The sequence below is a fragment of the Motacilla alba genome, chromosome 1, assembly GCF_015832195.1.
Source record: "Motacilla alba alba isolate MOTALB_02 chromosome 1, Motacilla_alba_V1.0_pri, whole genome shotgun sequence".
In the NCBI taxonomy this organism is placed as follows: Eukaryota; Metazoa; Chordata; class Aves; order Passeriformes; family Motacillidae; genus Motacilla; species Motacilla alba.
Window position 1 is genome coordinate 87,694,245 of NC_052016.1, and position 16,871 is coordinate 87,711,115.

General features: G+C 35.1%; 1 long non-coding RNA gene across 1 annotated transcript in view; it reads right to left on the reverse strand.

The window, feature by feature from the left end:
- LOC119702310 overlaps positions 1-14,824 on the reverse strand; it is a 50,506-nt gene extending 35,682 nt beyond the window's left edge. Inside the window, exon 1 of the long non-coding RNA XR_005257319.1 lies at positions 14,549-14,824. This is a non-coding gene — a long non-coding RNA (uncharacterized LOC119702310). The remainder of the gene's footprint in view (positions 1-14,548) is intronic.
- Between the last annotated feature and the right edge of the window lie 2,047 nt (positions 14,825-16,871).

Sequence of the window (16,871 nt, forward strand, 5' to 3'; positions counted from 1 at the left end):
CTTTCTGTGATGAGGATTTTTTGCTGAATGCAGTGTCCCAGGCAGGGTCTCACAGGAACAGAGCTGAAGGGCAGAATCCCCTCCATTGACCTCCTAGCTCTGCTCCTTTTGTTGCAGCCAAGGATTAATTAATTAATCTTGCTTATTTATTTGTTTTACTTACAAAGTTTTCCTGAATTGGCACACTAAATGGTGAGGTTTAAAAAAAAAAATTTAATTGACTTTAGAAACATCTGAGAAATTTTTTTCAAGTTGTCAGCAGTAGTAGCTGCTGTTTATTAAATCAAGCCTTTTAAGCCATGATATATCAAATATGTAATGCAACAATAGTGATTTGCTACATTCTGGAATTCTAGCTTTCATCTGTGAAAGATTTCAGGAATTTTAAAAATCAATGCATGGATTTTTTCTTGTTTGGTTGGGTGGTGGTTTTTTTCTGTTTGTTTTTTTAAATTTGTTTGTTTGGTTTGGTTTTGTTGTTTTTTTGTTTGTTTGTTTTTTTGTGGCAAAAAGACTTTATAAGAGATGAATTTGGCCTGAGTAGAGCTCAATTTCTAATTTCTAGAGCTAATCTATTATTCTGAATTGTTGAGGCTATGATTTATTTTAATTAATCTCTTATGATGAATTTTCAGGAAATCTAAAAGGATAGACAAAATAATCTACAAATATTTGTAAGATTTTTTTTTAATTTCCAATTCCATTAAAAATGAAAATAATCCCTTTTTATAGATTTGGAAGGAAATGAAATTTTTAAAAGCTGCTCACTTTAAAAAAATGATTTGGCAAACTTAGTTAGCTTGTTGCCTAGATTAAAACACAAAATTTTTCCAAACAATGTTAAAATCATAATATAAAAGGAAATCTTTAACTGAAAGCCTTGAAGGTGCACAGTATGGTAATGTGCACAATATGGTGATGTGCACACGTGATTTACCGTATTTCTACAATATTTTAAAAGTTAGGTAATCAATATATCTATCAAATATTGTCCACATAGATGAGCAGTTGGTTATGTGATTTTCCCCTGATTTCTGCCCTATTGGAGCCCTCCCCTCTCATCTCTTAGTCCTATGCTTTATTCTGTTTACAATGTATACTGCAAAACAAAATTTCCTGGGTAGACTAAAGGCAAGACTGAACAGAGTTTCAGGAACTGATTAGGGTTTGTTAAAATACGGGAAAAGGTAGGAAAAGTACTACAAGTTGTAACTATGTATTAACAGTCTACAAAGCTGCAAGTATATGAAAAATATATAAAAAGCTAAAAATCTTTAGGCATCAAACTGAGTAAAATTTATAATTTTATTTTTCTTTCATCTTGAATTTTCATGGAAGGATAAAGACATTACTTTTTGTCCTATTTGCATATAATCACACACCTTAAAGGTTTTCATAACAAATATTGTGTTATCAAGCAGAACTTGCTAGGAGAAGACATTTGTACTTTCATCAAAATTTTATTGGTCTAAATTGTTCTTCAATATTGTCATGTGATCTATTGAAGAAAGCTTTCACAGGTATGCTTCTGTCTAGATAATAAATACTTGGACATATTTCCTTGCTTATATAGTTTTAGAGACAAAGATTTTACAATACCATGTGTAGGGAGAGCGGATTTATACTGCAGATGGAGGATGCAATGTCAGATAAAGCAGTTACAGCAGTAGGCATGTTTAAACCAGTTTCTTGCACAGCTGTTTCTGGGTTGGTACAGACAAATTTGATTTTAAGGCTCAGTTCAAGCTCAAGAGCTATACTTTATACGTTTTCTGCCAGGTTAAGACTTGCTTGATTTAGAGACATAATGTGGAGGAATCTCTGTAGGCAGAATCTTGGCAAGAGTCTCAGACAGACACCATGTAGGAAGGAAATAAGGGCCTGTATAAATACAGTCTGGCTGTAGAGGGCTAAGGTTCATTAAAGAAAATAACTATGGAAAATATTTTTTTGTTAATTTAATAACAAGAAAAATTATAAGAGATTATCAGACATAAAAACTAAAATATTATAAAATATTGAGACATTAGAATCTTGATCTTTACATCAGCATCCCATGATGCCAGAAGTGCTCTTTATGTGCTTATTATGTCACAATTCACTAGCTCATCTTTTCAGGGTAGGATTGACTCAGATGAGTGCAGTGGAGCACAAAATGTAGTCTAACCAGGATCGTCAACTCACGGAGACAAGAGAAAGCATATGGGATCACTGAGCTGACACTGCTGCTCATTGCATTTTTTTTTTTTTCAAATTTCTGCAAAGGAATTTTTTTTAAAACACATCTAGTTTACTGACCAGAATGACCTAACAGGTGCTACTTTCAGGTGGTCTCTTTTGGAAGACACAGGAAAGTACATTTGTTTTCTTTATCTTATGATAACTTCTGGGAGGATATTTCAGAGAAATGTTTGGTCTAGCGTATGAGACACTGTAGTTTTTTGATCTCTCTTGAATCAGATTAGAGTAAAAGCAAACAAACGCGGGCAATTCCTCTTTAAGCCTGTTCCAAGAATTTACCATTCCAGTGGTTCCCTTCTAGCATTAAGCAAGATATATAAACACTTTGATGGCTCGATTTCTTTCTAATTAAAGTTTAATTATCTGCCATTCAGTTGCTAGAGATGAAAGTACATATGTAGGGCTTTTAGGATGCTCATGTACAAAGGTTTGAGGAAAGAGTATGCCCACATAGCCATTAAGGGAAAGCACTCAAAGAGCAGGAAAGTAATCTGTAGAATTGGAAAAAGAGGCAGTGGTGGCCAGCTTGACAATGTAAGAAGAACACTAAAGCTTGAGTACACAAGGAAGATAAAAACAAACAGCAAATAGTCATGGTTTTGAGGGCAGCGGAACCAACATAACTGTTATGCTGTATTGCTGTGAATAGGAGCAGAATGCCCTCCAGAGAAAGAGAAGATTTTTGAACTAGCAAAAGAAAAGATTATTTTGGCTGCTATCTTTGATATGAAAGATTTGAAAACAGTATAAGAAAGCAGAGGAAGAAACTAAGAATATAGATGAAGCCATCTTTAATCTTAGCTCCTTTATTTTTTGTCTTACTTATTTTTTCCAATCTTGTGGATGAATAGCCAACATATTTGTCTGAGGTCTTCCTATTCAGAGGAAGAAACCATAAGACTTTATTGAAAAAAGGACAACTTTTTATGATAAAAGATTACTGAGATTTTGCTACCTGGGAAACATAATTTTATGATTTTGTAAACAGACATAATAAATATTAAAAGAAAATAAACAACAATGTGCATCTTAAACTAAACAGAAATCAGTGGAAAATTACAGAGAATAACTATTATTTGTTTCTGTTTTTTTTTTTTTTTCTGCAGTGTAAATAAAATCATGTTCAAATATAAGTTATGAATACAGTGTGTTGAACAGGGGAATGTGGCATGAATATTGTGACGTATTTATGATATGTTTTCAAATTTTAAAATAAACCAATATTTAAGTTACATAAATGACTTTTAGCAATTTTGCCTGCAAGAAACTGCATTCCAAGCAGCTTAGAGGGAAAAAAATCTGCATTGACTGTTTATAGCAGAACAGTTGTGAACCAGGTGTGTTGATTCAAAGTCTGCAGATAAAATACTTCCAGTAATAGCGGAATTATAAAAAATAAGAATGGAAAAGTCTTAAGTTAAAGTATCATATTATTCAAGGTAGAATAACAGAAATGAAGTTCTAGTGTTTTGTTGCCCAGACCAGCATCATAGACCTTCATGGATAATCTAGGCGTCCTGGGAGTATGGCAGACTGCCAGAGGTGATCAATCCTGCTTTTTAATCTGGCATAGCACAAAAAGTCATCACACTCCCTATTCTTAATCTGGCATAGCACAAAAAGTCATAGCACTCCCTATTCCAAAGTAAAACTTTTGACACAAATCTTTGTTCTCTGATGCATACAGCAAGACACAGAATAAACGAGTCATGAAAGACGGTGGCTTGGCTAGAAAAGCCCAGTGATGCCTGAGACAGAATACAGCTACTCCCTACAAATATATCCTCTGCATAAAGAAGCAGGAAGGAAAATTACTGTGCTAAGTAGAAGACAGTGCTGACATTGTAAAAAAATAATTTATTTATTGGTGAAAAACTCCACTTGAGAACATTGGTAGCATTGGACGACTTTGAATTATTTGAAGCATTGGGGAAGCAAGAATCACAACTAACTTTTGCAGCATACTTTCTTACCAGGGAAAGACAGCAGGCTTAATTCTGTTTTCTAAATCTCTACCATTTTTTCCTAAAAATTCCCAAACAAATCTTATATTGAGATAGCTTGTCATTTCATTTAATTTTGTTCTGTTCCTACTCCTAAAATCCCATTCTCAGTCTCTGCCCTTTCCATAATGCTTTATTTATTATCTGTTTCAGGAAGACACTGATTTGTAAAAAGGAAAAATTATACACTGGGAGTCAGGTTTGACCTCCAATGAATAGCAATAAACACTGTCTATAGAAAAAGGAAGGAGAGGACAGACAGATTGCATTAGGTATCACAGCATAGGTCATTGAATGCCTAGGAAATCAGTAATATGATTTTGAGAACTGTAGGATTGACTGTGGCTGGATGCCAGAAATCCAGCAAAGCCTCTCTATCATTCTACTCCGCAGCTGGACAGAGAAGAGAATATGTTATGAAGGGTTCGTGAGTTGAAGTAAGGACAGAGAGAGATCATTCACCAAATACTGCCACAGGAAAAACAGACTCAAATTAGAGATATTAATTAAATTTATTACTAAAAAATCATAGGCTATTAAGAAGTAAAATAAGTCTTCAAAAACACCTTAGCCTCACCCTTCCCTCCTTCCCAGCTCTACCTCCCTGCCCTCAATGGTGCAGGAGATGGGGAATAGGGGTTATGATCAGTTCATCACATGTTTTTGCCATTGCTCAGGGAGAGGAGTCCTTCCCTGCTCCAACATGGGGCACTCTTCCATGCGGTGCACTCCCTCAAGAACAGGCTGCTCCTCTGTGGTCCCACAGAAGGTTGGAAGACCTACCAGGAAACCAGCTCCAGTGTGAATTCTTGTCCTCACAGATCGCAGGTCTCTGCCAGGACCTTGCTCCACTGTGGATTTCCCATGGGTTTCACCTGCTCCAGTCTGGGTCTCCTCCAGAGGCTGCAGGTGGATTTCTGTGTCCCTGTGATTTCCTATGGGCTGCAGGGGAACAAATTTCTTCACCATGCTCTTCACCATGTACTGTCAAGGGACCTCAGCTCGGGCACCTGGAGCACCGCCTCCCTCTCCTTCACCACTGTCCTTGTGTCTGCAGAGCTGGTCACCTCACATTCTCATCCCTCTCTTCTCTGGCCAGAAACAGGTCCTCAAAATGGATTTTTTTTTTTTTTTCTTAAACATGTCATCACAGAGGAATAACAACAATTTTTAATTAACCCAGCCTCAGCCAGCAGCACATCTGTCTTGGAGATGGCTGACGCTGGACATGGCTCTGCTGGATATGGAGGAAGTTTCTGACAGCTTCTCACAGAAACCACCTCTGTAGCCCCTGGCTACCAAAACCTGGCCGTGCAAACCCAGTACAAGAATAAATAGGATTTGGAGCACAAGAAAGGGCTAGAGAATAAAACCATAATTTAAGAGGAAACCCAGAGATTTGGTGACTAATTTTCAGTCCTCCTCTTTGCAGCTCATCTTTGACAGAAGTTTAGATTAAGTCAAATGATGCCATTCCTTTCAGAAGAAGATTATTTACTTTAGAGTTTTGCTCCAAATCAGTTTGAAACAGTTATCCTAACGATGCTATCATTTACTTAGTGTGTGTGCAGAAATATTGTCCTATTTGATTTCAGCAAATTTGGTCAGTGAACTAAAGTTATGACACTTGTCTAAACAAAGCAACTGTCAGCTCATATCACAAGCTCCTTCTAAATAAAGACCTGCACAGCTCCAAAATTTGTTTTTCTTTAATGAATCCAAGCCTTTCCACTGACATTATTCATTCTTTCTAAAAACACTAGAAAATGCAATACATTACTCAACTGTGACCCAGCATGTCCTAAGGTGCATATTTAATTGATGTAAATAAATGAGATTCTAGTCTACCCAAATGCTGATGTTTTGATTTAATAGAAACACTGTTTACCTTAAAAGTTGTCATTACTGCAATGATTATTTTCCCTGGAGGCTCTGATGATAATCTGGAGGACAACTGCTAGAAGCCTGCTTAGTATCTGCAGATTCATTGGGCAATTAAGCTATCCGATTATGGAGCAAAAAGAGAAAATAGTTGACATGTTTGCTGCTTTCTGTGGTTTACTCTAATATATATTTTCCCTTACATTGAAAGGAAGAGTTTTGGAAGTGCATTAGTTTAATGCTTGCATAAATGCAAAAATTTTTAGATAAAATTTCAGTGTTAAACTCCAGTATTACTAGGTATTAAATTAAAATCAACCAGACACTGGGAACTTGCTATTATTTCAAATTAAAATTAAGTATAAATGTTTATTTTGCAGTGCTCAGAGCTAGAATAACTGTTGTAGATATTTTCTTATGCTTTTGATGTCAGCTGTCCCTCTAGTTTTCTTCCTGGATATCAATCTTAAAAACCAATACACATATAAATTCTATTTCCCTTCTTTCTACCTTTAGGTGGTATCCAGTTTTATCAACAGGAATTCATTTTATAAAGGTCACTGACTTAATGAAATAGTTTTCAATGTTTATGCCCCTACTTTCCTTTGAAAAATAGATTTACCTTAACTAGGTATTCATCAATACAAATTAACTGGATATATTAAATGCCATATCATTGCATGGAAAAAAAGAAATGAAAAATGTGCTGTTATTGCTCTGGGGGAAAAAAAAAAAAGAAAAAAAGAGGTAATATGCTGCTTCAAAAAAAAGGTAAAAAACTAAAATCTTTCATGCGTTGAACATCCAAGGACCCTAGCTTACTCCTAGTAGATGATCCTCCCTGTGGTTGTTGGAAACTAAACAGTAGGATAGGTTTTGACAAAAGTTCCATTTCTCTTTAAAATAAATATGCCACATATATTTTAAAGCTAATAATGTTGGGAAATTTGAGGTAAATTAAAGAAGAAAAAGGGTCATACCACTATAAGTTTTCCCCACAGTTTAGTCCCTCCTGGCAAGAACTGTGGGTGACATTAGGCTTCTAGTAAAGACATAAAGTAGGAGATAAAAGTGAGTTGATTTCTGAAATTATTACCTATTCAGAAGTTGAAATTAGTTATTATAAGCCTACAGTTTCAGTATTTTTGAGAGTTTAGATAGGAAATAAAAACATAGACCAGTCAAGCTGTCTGTCATTTAAAAAAATCAAATGTGATCAAAAGAGCAAAAATTCTAGAGTTTCTTCTTCAAAAACCCTCTCTTAGTATTGAAGTACAATAGAGGATTAAAGTACATATCAGACCCAGCATAAGATGATAAAATCCATTATGAACAAATATTTTTTTTCAAATAGTCTGTGAATATTTAATTCTTCCATATGGAATTAACTTTTTGTGTGCCTCATATTTACAGTAAAATTAATGGTTTCTGCTTGTATAAAGTATTGTTAGTGATGTTTGTGACAAGATATCAGATTCTAATACTCTTCAATGAGGTTATTTTAGATATTTCATACAGGACAGGAATGAAATTTAATATGAACTGCACTAATTTAAGATATTTTGTATTACATGAGATCTTTGATTTAGCAGAGTGATACCAAATATGCAAATACAATATAAATTTAAGTTGCACTTTATAAAATGCAGTAATTGCAATATACAGTTCAATCTCAACACGTAATTCACAGAATGTTTGAAACTGGAAGGGTTCTCTGGAGGTCATCTGGTCTGAGCCCCTGCTTGAGCATAGAAACCTAGAGGCAAGTGTCCAGGACCATGCCCAGGTAGCTTCTGAATATCTCTAAGGATGGAGAAGTCATAATTTCTGTGGGCAACTTGTGCCAGTGCTTAGTCACCTTACAAAAATGTTTCCCGGTGTTCAGGACAAAGCTTCTGTATTTCACTTCGTGCCCATTGTTTCATGTCCTCTTACTGGACATCAGTGAAAAGAATTTGCTCTGTCCTCTCTGCAACTTCCTTTCAGTAATTTATGTTCATTAGTTAAATCCCCTTTGAGCCTTTTCTTCTCTAGGCTGAGCAGTCCCAACTCTCTCCATCACCAGGTGAGACTGATTGACAGGTGATTCCCTGGGGCCTTGTTCTTGTCCTCCTCTAAAATACGAGTTGCTTTCCTCCAGTCTTTGAGCACTTCTTCCTGTTGCTAGGATCAATCAAAGATTACTGAAAATGGCCTGGCAATGACATCTGTAAGCTCCTTCAGCATTCATGGGACCATCCCATGGAGGGCCCATCGAATTCCCAGGCAACCAGTGACAGGATAAAAGGACACAGTCTTAAGCTATGCCAGAAGTAGTTTAGGCTGAACATCAGCCTAATTCTTCACAGAAATAGCAATTGGCTGGCCAGGTAGGTGGTGGAGTCACCATCCCTGGATGGGTTTAAAGAAAGACTGCACACAGCACTCAGTGCCGTGGTTTATTTGATAAATAAGTGGTATTAGGTCATAGGTTGGACTCAATGGATTCAAAGCTCTTTTTCCAACTAGGGAATTCTATGATTCTGTGAGTCCGTGGTTCACATATGTCCATTCCTAATGTCCATTTCATATGTCCATATGTCCATATTTGCCTACTTCTCTTGACCTTTCGTGCATTTTTTGGGGAGTTATTGGTCAGTCACAAAAGAAGGAAGCAGTTTCTATACATATGTAAAACAGAAAGAAAGCTTTGTTAGATTACAGTATTAAAAATTGCCAGATTATATGCATTCAGAAAAAAATAAAAAAGAAAAATTGCCAATAAAGGCTTTGCCACTTTGAAACTTTATGTTTCTGGATTAAAAGCTGGTTTTCCTCTTTGAAAACTCTCTATTTTACAAGTTTGATTATAGTACTAAGAATTCGTTACCACAGTAACAGAACAAGACAGCAGATATTTTTGCTGACTTTTACTAAAATGTGAAAACATTGCTAATGCACAGCAGTTGCTGAGATTTAAAACACATCTAATTTGCAGGGGATACAAAATGCTTTCAGCAAATTTAGTACTGTGAAGTTTATGATACAAGTCAGATATGTAGTTCAAGTGAGAGAAACCCATGAAAAATGCATATAGATTAGAGATAAATTACTTATTAAATAAACTTTCATCACAAAAAATCCAACCAAACAAACGAAAAAGAAAAAAGACCCAGCACAACCCCAAAAACCTCCAAAGCCAAACCAACCAAAAACCAAAAAAAACATTGAGAAGAAACAAGCTTATTTGTACTTAAGTTGAGAAATCAATTTCTATGCATGTAGGGTGGGATCACAGCAGCAATTAGGGAGATAACCAAGCATGAGATGTGCCTTTCTGTGGCATTCATTTTGCATAAATTTACGAGATCTCCTTAGATGGTTTTAATTGTTTTCACCCTAGGTCAAGAATGAGGAACTAGATAATTGGTCTGTGCTCATTTGCAGCTTGATTAGTCTAACGCCATACAGCTGTGCATCACCATATAGGTTGGGATTTCTAACTGCTCCAATGGGTAGTATTAAGAGAAGCTAAGTCTGGAAAAGTAGACCTATCTCTTGCCCTTCTATTACTGCTCACCCTAGAAAATTAAGCTTAATCTGACCTCAAGATAATTAAGTAAAGAGATTTAAATGTATCATATACTTTGAGTCATTATCTCTTTTACATATTATTTTTACACCTGACTTCAGAATAATTACTGTAAATTCACCACGGTACAGAAGCAGACTCAAGTCTAAATTGATTTGGGTGTAGAAAAATGATCTTCCTGGAGTAGACTGAGTACTGCTAACTTTGACTTATGTTTTTGCCAGAAATGTTGTGTGTTGGTCACTCCACTTTCCACAGCTAAATTTCTGTTTTCACTTGGCCATTCTGCTATAATTGTGGAGCAAACATGCTGACAAAATAGTGTTTGTTAATTTAACTCATGTCTAAAATAATTGGGTTTGGGGTGTCCAAGCAGTAACTGAAATACATCAAGGTTGGATGCCAAGCTGCTAAAGGACTCTTAAAGTTAAGGTTGATTAATTAATCTTTTGCCAAAACAAGACTACAATTCCACTGGAGTTATCTTCTTATAAAATATAGTAAACAACATAAGTTGATATATTTGATTATTCCTTATAAATCACTGAAACTATTTTGTATTTCTAACTAAATTATGCTTTACTGTACATTTATTACTCTAGAGCAAAATTTAAGCCATTTCCAGACCACAGGCAAAACTTGCTAGTTAAAGATCAGAAAAGGTTTATTTAACAACAAAACAAATCTGTATTTTCATAGACATGTCTAAGTATCTAGTGTAAAAAGGAAATAAATCATCAAATCATTATTCTGCAGAACTGTTTTTTTCCTTTACCTAGTTCTCTCTCAGTTCATAACCTGTAAAATAAGTTCTGATTCTAGAAAGATGTTTACATGTGTTTATGCACTTGCACAATTACTATCATTTGAACTCCTGTGTTTAGAGTAAAATGGGTGCAAAAATATTTTGGGCTTGAGTTTAGTAAAAGAGGTGAGAAAATAACACTCTCCTGGCTGAAATGCAAATTGGAGACTTTTGAAAAATAAGTAAATTGATGAAAAAATGCATAGCAAAATAAAGATTGATTGACTAATTTAAGTTTTAAAAAAATCAAATAAAAAAGTTCATCATCCTCTGCTTTAAAGAGATTACAACATACTGATTCTTATTTCTAATTTCTTTAGAATAGTGTAGATAAATCTATCTCACACAGTTGTAGTTCTTACCTTCAAATTATAAAAAAAGACCTTTAGATCCACATTTTAAATGCAACTTTGCCTCTTGTTGCCCTTAATATGACAATGATCTTTGGTTCTCACCTTGTGAGCATGCATGCATAGGTAGAGCAGGTTGTATAGTATCATCTTAGGAGCTCCAGGAAATTTTGCGACTTCCAGCTGCTAGTCTAGGACAGCAAAACTTCCCTCAAGGTTTTACATCATATGTCAACCTAGTGCAGATGTCTCAGATGCTTGGATGTGTCTGATGGAATTACCTGCCTCTGTTTAGGTTCCTGAAATCTCACCTGACAAATCTCAGCAGATGAAATCTTAGCTGCAGTGTGTGGGCTGAGGGTTCACACTGTATAACTGAATTTCCCTAACCAGGTCTGCAAGATTTCAAATGGGAAGTAAGTTGTCCAATTCTTCACATAGGCAGGAAGAGAACTTGTAATAATGAGAAACAGGACAGCAGATGAGATTTTGTCCAGGGGATAGAAAAGAATAAAAGATTCTGGGGCAGGAGCCAAAAATCATCAAATTAATATTGTTAATATTGTTATTAATATTGTTAGATATGGAATTTAACACAAATGTTATAATTAGGAATGACTTAGCAAGATCTTTACCAGGGAAAGCAAAAATCTTGGCATGGGAAGACAATAAGATGGAAACTAATGACTTCTCAATTTCCTTTATCTTTTTTCCAAAAATATGATTTTATTTAGGAGGTGCTTTTTGTTTGTTTCTTTGAGTGTTTTTTTAATTAAAAAAAATCTACCAGGATTTTTCCTACATTGCTAAATTCCACTTTTTCAATATGTTGGTTGAGAAATTAGCTCATATGTTATATCCGAGCTGTTAATATTTTTTATATTTGGGCTATAAGAGTTATTTTACAAAAGATGCTAGTATTTCCTGAGTCTCAACTGTGTGTTTTGTACAGAATTCTTGCCCAGAGGAGTCTAGATTCTAGTTGGGCTTAGACAAAATAATTTGAGGATCAAAGTAAAAGACCTAGTTGTAGCAGAAGCCTGGGGATTTGGAAATTTACCTCCATCAGTAACACAAATGCCTAGGGACTGATTTAAAGACAAGAAAAGAAAAAGTTTATGAAAAGGCAAATATAGTTTACTCCACAAGACAAAACAAAAGGCAAGTAGAAAAAAATATTAAAATGTGCCAGCTCTACTGATTATTTCACATTTGCAAAAACCACATTAATTCACAACAGTCTCCCATCAGCTGACCTGCTTAAATGCATGCTTGTTAAATTTTTCACCATTACATTTTCCATCATGTGTGGAAAAACATTTCTTTATTCTTTATTTCTTCTTTGAAATCTCTTTAAAAGTTTATAGAAACCTTGACCACCTGTAGATAGAGGTGTGATAATGATTAATGTAGTGCTCCATGGTCTCTGTACTGCCTATAACATTCTTGCTATAATCACGTGGTGTGCACATCTGGTTTCAGTAGCTATTGGTTGACTCTACCTCTTTAAGTCAACAATTTGTCATCTTTAAAAATAAAAAATGTGAATTCATTAATTCCTTACATAGTCTATCAAGTTTTCTACCCAACAAAGTACCAGTACAGAAACTAAAAGCAAAGTATTTTGGGTGTGTACTTTTTCCCAGAAGAGAAACTAACAAGTAGCATTAAAATAAATTAAAACCCTAAGAACAATAGTAAATCAAAAGAATGAAGCTGATTACTTTGCTGAAAAATAAGAGGAGTTTTGGGATTTTTTTTAAGACAAGAGGTGCAACTGAAAAACGGCAATACCATTTCACAGATACTTTTATTAATATTATAATCTAAAGCAGGGAACTCAGCATGGCCTTGAATAACTAAACATCATCCTAGTGATACAACATTTCTTTTTGATATATCCCAATTTGTAGGCATATTCCCATAATTGTTCCTAAAAGCAATTTTTTTCAGAATTAAAAATACTATAAAAATTGTTTCCCAATATGTAAAAAGTTTCTGGAGGAAAGATGAATCACAGTAGCATGATTTTCCAGGGAAGGGGGAGGGGAGGGGGAAGGGGAAAAGGAAAGGAAAAGGAAAAGGAAAAAAGGAAATTTCAAGGAAAGGAAAGGAAATTTCAAGGAAATTTCAAGGAAAGGAAATTTCAAGGAAATTTCAAGGAAAGGAAATTTCAAGGAAATTTCAAGGAAATTTCAAGGAAATTTCAAGGAAATTTCAAGGAAAGGAAAGGAAAGGAAAGGAAAGGAAAGGAAAGGAAAGGAAAGGAAAGGAAAGGAAAGGAAAGGAAAGGAAAGGAAAGGAAAGGAAAGGAAAGGAAAGGAAAGGAAAGGAAAGGAAAGGAAAGGAAAGGAAAGGAAAGGAAAGGAAAGGAAAGGAAAGGAAGGAAAGGAAAGGAAAGGAAAGGAAAGGAAAGGAAAGGAAAGGAAAGGAAAGGAAAGGAAAGGAAGGAAAGGAAAGGAAAGGAAAGGAAAGGAAAGAAAAGGAAAGGAAATTTCTATATCTGTTCAAGTGATACATACAAGGAACAATAGGTGAGTAAATGGGGGATTTTTTTAGGATAGTAATTGCAGAAAATACAAGAAGTGATGTCTGTTTGTGTATGTTTTTCTTACTGTTACCTGCAACATCATTCAGATTAGATTACTGTGAACCATGGATAATAAAATCAAAATTGAATCTATGACAACATGGATTACACAGGAGTGGACATTATTATCACCACTTCTACACACCACTTTTGGGCCAGATATGTCAAAGAAATTTAAGAAGCAAGAAAACATCAAGAATTCAACTTTGCATATTGTAATTTGCCTTTTAGTGCAGGGAAGTAATTTGCTTGAGATCAGTTTATAATCCAATATACAAATGGCTGGTCAAATGCAGGTCTGATTCTTGTTTTGGAAAAGATCATGCCAGGTGGCTTTGTGTAATTGACTAATGTAAATCTGTATTCAAGTAGCTGCATAAGATGCCTTGTATTCTAACTCTAATGCATTGAGTGACTAGTGACTGCATTCTCTGAAAACACTTAATATTTCTCTGTTCAAGATGACTTCCACATGAAATGGCACCAATGGCATCCATGCTGACTTTTCAAAATTACCTTAGAAAAACACTCAGCCAGGTTAAACATGCATTCACACAAAATTCAGTATATTCAGAATTTTTTACAATTCAGAAACTAAATTGTATTGTGTAACAGAGAGGTCATAATGCAAGTTTCCAATGGTTTCTAGACATTAAAAATACACAGTGGGGTATAGCTATAGTGGCCTGCAGTTTCATAGGTACCAGCTGAAGGACCTGTATTTCAGTATAGTCAGCTTATTTGAAAGGGTTTCAGATCACTGTGGACATACTCATCCTTTGTGCTGGAAAACTAGTGCTGCCAAGAGATAAATGAAGAGCTCAATTTGTTCTTTTCAGTTTATAGAACAGTTAAAAAACAGTGGTTCTAAGACTTTCACACATTATGCAAAAAAATAATTCTGGATCAAACTAAGAGTAAAATTGTCATTTAAAGATAGTACATTTAAATAAAGATTTGGCTTCTTCTCCCAGACAAAGACAGGAGGACATGGGGTCAAGCTGTTTCAGGGAAGGTTCAGGTTGGACATGGGAACAGACTGCCCAGAAAAATGATGGACTCACCATCCTCAGAAATGTTTAAGAAACAACTAGATGTGGCACTTACTGTATGGTTCAGTTTAAGCTGTTGTTCAGTCAAAGGTTGAACTTGATGATCTTGAAGTCTTTTCCAACTTTAATGATTCTATGATTCTTTTTTATGGTTATTGGCAATGCATTTAAAAATTCATTTGGATGAAATTTTTCTTTCAGTAATACCACTGTAACTCTGATTCTACTGACATCAGCCCAATTGACTCATGCCAGAATTGACTGTTAGGCTCACACCTTGTTAAAAATCTGTTTACACCCTTTTATGTATTACAATGAAATTGCCACTAGAAACCTGACACGGTGTAAATTATAAACTGAAAAGTCAGAAAAGAGAAGCACAACAGTTAAAGTAAGTAAAAAATGCAGTGTGACTATTTGAGTGGTAAAGAGATCTATTCTTAATTTAACTGCACTGCCCTGTAAAAAATTAGTATGTACCTGACCAATGTAGAATCATGTCAGTAAAGAGGTCAAAGTCTGCAGCTCCCGAAGCCTAAGTGAATGTAATGGTGGTTAATTATGCCCCTTTTCTGAGTCTCTCAGAGAATTTTGTGGTATTTTTGTTTTGGCTAATGCACAAGGTATAAAGTGCCGATGTGTTTACATTTCCCTTCAAGTGCTGTTCTATACTATGAAAAGGATTTTTTTTTGTCTTTGTACATACTGCTTACTTACATTTATGATAACTGAGCCACCCATGTTCTCAACCTTTGTTCTTCTCTCAGTTGTCACATTGCACACTTGTTCAGTGGCCCAGAAAATCCACTGTCATATGTTATACAAGAGAAATGTTAATGTGGAGAACCACAGATTTTAAAGTAACAGCATGTCTGTTTGGGAAATGGGATTAATTCAGAACTTGAATTTTGAATTCTGCAGTTGGCTTCTCTGGGCTATGAGGACATGAAAAAGCTGCACAAGAGCAGTGCTGGCAGACTCTGCTATTTTTACCTGGAGTCAACAGAACAGATGACCTTTCTTTTTAAGAAAATGCCATTTTTGTGATGTGCTCCAGCTTCTATCGCACATCGCCAAGGTGACTTTTAATGCAGTTCCACAGAGAGTTTGGTTATGCTCTGAAAAGAGTAGCTCCTTACAATATTCCTCAATACTGAGGCAGTATTTTCTCACCTGTCAGGGAGGCAACATACATTTGTTTTTAACTTAAGGCTGAAAAATGAGGGATCTTCTATAACAGAACTTGTGGTATATGGGAATCTGGTTAGCAGAATCACTTTTCTCTCTTATTTCTGCACTCAGGATGAAAAGTGAAATGTGAGCTAATAAAACCTAGTGGTAGCTCAACTGGAAAGTCTGAGGGCTGATTTAGGTCAGGAATCAGGATTCATCATCTGAGAATTTGCAGTTCAGTAGAGTCTGAAGTTTTGATTCAGATATAGATTTAGCCAAGTTTATGTGCTGCTTTGATAAATGTATAAAAGCTGAAGAAACCAGGTAATGGCTGTGGGCTGTTTTTTTGTTCATTTTTGGTTTGGGGTTTTTTTGTGGTTTTGGTTTTTTTTTTTTTTTTTTTTGGTTGGTTGGTTTTTTTTGGTTGGTTGTTTTTTTTTGTTATATGTCTACTCTTGTGGCTGTGTATAGCACTTTAGAAATAGAAGATAGACCTGAAGTTTATGCATTTTACTTGGACATAATGCAAAAAAAAAAGTAGTCATAAAATAATATCATCCTGTATGGGTTAGCTGTCTTATAATTTTTTATTAATCTTTTCTTCTAGTTCCAAAACATTAGAGTTTTATATTTATGTTGTCATATGAAGAAGCATTTTCACTGTGCTATAATATTATAGTTATAATAGTTATAATATAGTTAATATTATAAGTTCCAGGTTAGTTGAGGCATGTTATTAATAGAATAATGTTTTGGTGCGGCAAATAAATAAGTGTGGATTTAGAGACCTCAAGTAAAGAAGTTTCTCATTTCACTGGAATCCCCCACCAATTTTCTTTACTGATTCCCTCTAATCCTTCACCTCATTACCAGACACTCCCCTTTGGATTTATCAAGAGACAATATGGAGGTATTTTGAGAGACTAATTGTGAACATGATAGTAGGAAACAGCTTATTGAGTCATTATGACAGGGTGGGTGTGGGAGGAGAAAATAAACAACAAAAGCCGAGAGTATGTTAAGCCATACTTTTTTTTTTCCATCAGAAGATTCCAAAATAATTTACATGGGGACATATGGGGAAACTGAGGAAGCACAATGGCTGCTGCTAACCACCTTTTCTGTACTTTTGTTTGTTGCTCCCTTTGTTAGTTTGCAAGTATTTAATTAGCAGTAGAAATTGAAGGAAAACCAGAACTGAAAGC